This window comes from Podarcis filfolensis (assembly GCF_964270895.1).
Source record: "Podarcis filfolensis genome assembly, chromosome: 8".
Lineage (NCBI taxonomy): Eukaryota > Metazoa > Chordata > Lepidosauria > Squamata > Lacertidae > Podarcis > Podarcis filfolensis.
The window spans coordinates 46,429,446-46,434,613 of record NC_139611.1 but is presented as its reverse complement, the minus strand read 5'-3'; positions in this window follow the sequence as shown (position 1 = coordinate 46,434,613).

Below are 5,168 nucleotides of genomic sequence, written 5' to 3'. Positions count from 1 at the left end.
AAAATTGGTGGCCATCTCTGCCTCTTGTGGGAGCAAATTCCATAATTTATGGACTATGTGAAGAAGTACTTTCTTTTTTAATATTGGGGGGGAACCTCTCTTCCTCCACTTTCTCCACACCTAGCATAATGTTACATACCTCTGTAATGAGATTCAGGAGGAGAGTAAGGCTGGACATATCGATCCATTTCAGTTTTATATAAGTTTCTCACTTCCCCAGTCTTAAAGTTCAGTTTGTCACACATTCACACAGATTTGTCTTCACAAAAATTGGCCACCATTTTAGGGCCCATGTCTCCTAAGAACACATTGCCCATTTTTGGAAGCACTTTCCCCTAATATAATGCATATACTAATTATTTTCCTCCAGTGTGTACACTTTTTGTGCACACCTGCATGTAACACACACATTTCTGTTGCTGCTGGGAGAAAAACATCACAATCTTTGGTGAAGTGCCTATTGGGGGAGGCCAGTAGCTCAGTGCTAGAGTATTTGCTTTGCATGCAAACGGTCCCAGGTTCAGTGTTCGGTAGGACCAGGAATGTCTTCCATCTGAAAACATGTGGAGCTGCTGCTGCCACGGCAGACAATACCGCTTTGGCTGAACCAGTATAAGGCAACTTCTTAGGTTCAGGTAGTACAAATTAGGTAAATTTGATTTAAAATGTGGACCAAATTTCTCCCCTATCCCTAGAGAAGAGAGTTAGAAGACTGCTAGAGGCACAGCAGCTGCAACCACACATAGGGGTTTATGAATTTAAAAAGTATAGGCACTTTGTCAAGACCCAGACCTGGCAGTTGTGGACTAGGACTCTCATTGGGGCACAAAATATATCCAGTGGTTGTTTTATTCCAGCATCTCCTTCTCTTTTCCCTTAGGTCCTGGTTGGCTCTCAAAACAGGCCAGGACTAAAGTCAGTGAAGGCTGTAATTAAACAACAAATGATACTTTCGAGAGCAAGATAAGGTCAGCACACTCAACATTTGAAAGGGTCAGTAATTAGCCATGTGTCACTATTAGAGCCCTGGGAACAGCGTAGTATTACCAATTAGAAGGCCACAGGCCTCCCTAATCAGGCATGGGAGAAACTTGACAGGGACATTTGTTTTCAGTTTGTACTTCTAAAACAAAAACAAAAGTCACAAGAACTTTGCCAGGATAGTTGGCTCATTCTGCACACCAGTCTCAACCTCTTATACAACCATGCTTTCAAAAGAGGAGGCCATGTTTTAGCATGCTCCAGAGGGATGTTTCATATATTATGCAGAGTCAAACTGGCTTTGCCATCACATCTGCACTCTCAACTGGGAGCTATAGTCAATGATAGGCAGGGATTGTAGCTCAGTAATTAGAGACATTCACTTTTATGCATGGATGGGGGATACTGCCCCCACAAGTCCATCCCTTATTATTTGTGTTGCCTTTTTTTTTTTGCAGTGAATTGTTAGACTGCATTTTTGTATGTGTGAGACATGGCAAAATAACATTTTTTACCATCTGGAATGAAGCAGTATACATTTTTGATGACTTCTCTGTTGATGCACATTGTTTCAACCAACATTTCTGGTACAACCACTTCCCTAACACATACATATTATTTGATGACATTATCAGTTCCATTCTCATTCTCCAACTAATTTATATACAATAAATTTCTTTGATACGGCTCTGATCTCATGACCAGTGCTGTCATTTAAAAATAAAATTAACATGCATCTGACTTCATGCTATCCTATGAAGTTCTGATACACTCTGTGCTTACTGAAGCTGGTTCATTCTCTGTGTGTTTATTACTGTAGCCCTTTCTTGAGATTTGCTTAAGGCCAGGGTGACTTTGCTGACCAGTTCTTTGGTCAAACATTTTTTGCAGTCTTTGAAAGGGAAAGGAATCTCCATGTATATGAACACAAACTGACACATTCGTCCATACACACACCACATGGTATAGTGTGAAATAGTGAAAAATTCTGTAGGTGGGGCACTATGTAGATATTCCTCCCGCCCACTTCATTCATCAATATTTTGTGCTTCATGTTGTTAAGCATGCTTCCAGCAATATGAACAATTTCAGATCTTATGATCAACCAGGGAAGCCGTGTCGGTGGTTTGGCCTCTGGCTGCTACCTGGTTGGCATTGTCCCATGACAGGGCTTCCTCGGCAGTGGTTCCCCGTTTGAAGAATGCCCTCCCTGGGAGGTGCGCCCATCATCCTCAATATTAACTTTCAAGAGTCACTTTAAAACATCCCTCTTTGCCCAGGCATTTGATGGATGTAAGATATGGTTCCTGGCAACTTTGAAAATATTAGCTGTAAAGTTTTCTGACTAATTTTATAATTTTTTGTTTCAATTTAATATTTTTATAGGTTTGTGTCTGCTGCCATGGACTCATTTGAGAGGAAGGGTGGGATAGAAACTGAGCTTCATTGGCTATCCATGAGTTTTAGTGTTGGGGTGGGGTCTCTATCCACTTGCTGCATACTGTGCATAATTTTATAAACTAGCATGTCATCTCTTACTCACTTTTCCTCTAAACTAAAAAGTCCCAAATGCTGTTACCTTTCTTCATGGGGAATTTGCTCCATGCCCTTGATTATTTCAGTTGCCCTTTTCTGAACCTCTTCCAACTCAACAAAATCTTCTTTAAGGTGAGAAAACCAGAACTGTACACCATATTGCAGGTCCATTCACATCATCTGTTTGTATAACAGCATTGTGATATTGGCAGTTTTATTTTCAATTCCTTTCCTCGTGCTCCTTAGCATGCAATTTGCCTTTTTCATGGCTGCCATCATAACTAGATGTAAATGGTTGACTTCTGTTGAGTCAAACCCATGGTGTACATAGTGTAATAATATCAAATATGACTAGCTGTAGTGTTCTGTGGTCTCAGAAATACCTGAGCTTTAGCTACAGTCCCTACCTTTTATCACTTCTTTATCATTTAAAAAAGCACTCCTACAGCACAGCTACTCTTTCAGACACTGATAATCAGATTCAGCTCAAATACTTCTAAGTCTGACTATGTGACTTCACTGCCTCCATCCCTTTGTCCTTTAGAAAATGTAGGGACTCCTATATAACCAAGATTTTTTTTGTAGTGAATTTTTTCCAGTACGTTTGTTTCCAGTGAACTAGCACTGATGTCCATCTCTACAGCAATTTCAGCCACTGCAGCATTTCTGTGTTTTATCGTTCAGAATTTTCAACTTCAGCACATACACCTTTGAGTTTCTTCCAAAACAAGCATGATGCCTTTCTTTTCCTACCTGGAAAATGTCTGGTATAAAAGCATGTGCCCTACAGGCACCATTATTTTTAGTCTCATGGGATTCATCCAATCCTCACACAGCTAGGGCAATCATGGTGTGCTGCTACCCACTAGCTGTATAAGCTTGCCAATTCTTCCCCAAACCTAGCAAACTTGCAGGCAGACTTGAGACCTCTTTCCTAGGATTGCTAACCACCTTCTTCCTCTTTGGTGATCACTCTTGGCCGAGGAAGATTGTCTTCCATAAACACGGATTTAACAATGAGTCCGTAAGTGACTTGTGGAGGCTAATTCTGGATCCACACATCCTTCCACAGTGGGGACATTGGTTTCTGGGTAGGAGTTGATCATGGTGTGGATTTGCCAAGTGTGCCTTCCTCTTAGCATGTTTCTGCCTTGCGTCCTGAGTTCGAGTATCTTCAAAGCCCATGACACCTTTGGTAAAGTCTGTTCTCCAACTCGCAGTTCAACTCCAACTCCAACTCACTGGCTCGCAGGCCAGTGTTTCCCAGTTGTCAGTGTTTATACTACATTTTTTTTTATTTGCTTTGTGACAGTCTTTAAACCTCTTTTGTTGACCACCAGCATTACGCTTTCCATTTTTAAGTTTAGAATAGAGTGTCTCCAAAAAAATATACACATCAATTGGGAAGAGAGGCAAACTAATACCAGTGTACTGGAATAAGCAAAGATCACCAGTGTTGAAGCAATGATTCTTCAACATCAACTTCGTTGGACTGGTCATGTTGTGTGGATGACTGATGATCGTCTTCCAAAGCAACTACTCTATGCCTGTGTCAGGAGCTTGTCCTACACTCAAGTAGGACCCTGGCAGAGAAACATGCCCTACTGGCATGTTCTCTCCCTCCTGGTCGATCGTTTGGGAGCTTCAAAAGCTTTCTTCTGCCCGAACATCACAGCGACTGATGCCAACAGACACTGGCACACTTAGGGATTCGCAGAGTTTGTGCAGCTTACGTAACAGACCTCAGCAACTCCGCATTTTGGCTAATCTACTTTATTTACATATAAACACACACAGAGCACTGCAACATGGCTCCCTCTCTCTCTAGCATCAGATAGCAAAGTGAAGAAGAACAAAGGACAATAGTCCCACTTCACGGAACACAGTAACACGAACATCCTGTCTCTGTCACTTCCCACTCTGTGGAGTCAAAACATATACTATCATGTGAAAGACAACAACCCCAAGACTGCAATCATGGAGCAGGAATTCTAACAGCCTGTGTGACAAAAGAGTTTCCTGCTCAAGGCAGCTCCACAGAAACATTGCCCATCCTAAATTAAAAAGTTGAATGGGGGAAACATCTGCAAACAAATGCTACAAAATATTGTATTATGAAGTGTTCTTCTTCATTGTTCCAGGAAGGTGGCCACTTTGTCCTCCAGGTTGACAAACCACAGGAGGTGAGAGTGTCATTGGAATAAAGTGCCCTGCTTGTGGGCTTCTCATGGGCATGTTGCTGGCCACTGGCCAACTTGAATAAAATGGGGGGGGGGCAGGTAAGCCCTGCCCCACACAATCGATCATATGACAGGGCTCACCTACACCATTTGAATGGCAATGGCCATCATCTTTGGGGGATGCCCCCTCAATATTTATTTTTTTGGGGGGGACTGAAGGGACCTTGGCCCTTTGGAGTTGGCTCCTATGCTGTGAGAACAGGATGCTGCACTACATGGGCCACTGGCCTGGTCTTTATGTGAGTCTTTGTTGGCAGTGCTGTATTTATGTATAGGCTAAGTAGGCTGAAGCCTAGGGCCTCTAAATCTAGGGGGCCTCACCAGCCTTCCCGCTCCCCAGCGGGCAGTGTCTACTCTCCCAAAATTATAAACCCAAGACTTCATGCAAGGGCAGGGCAACTCAGGCCCAGC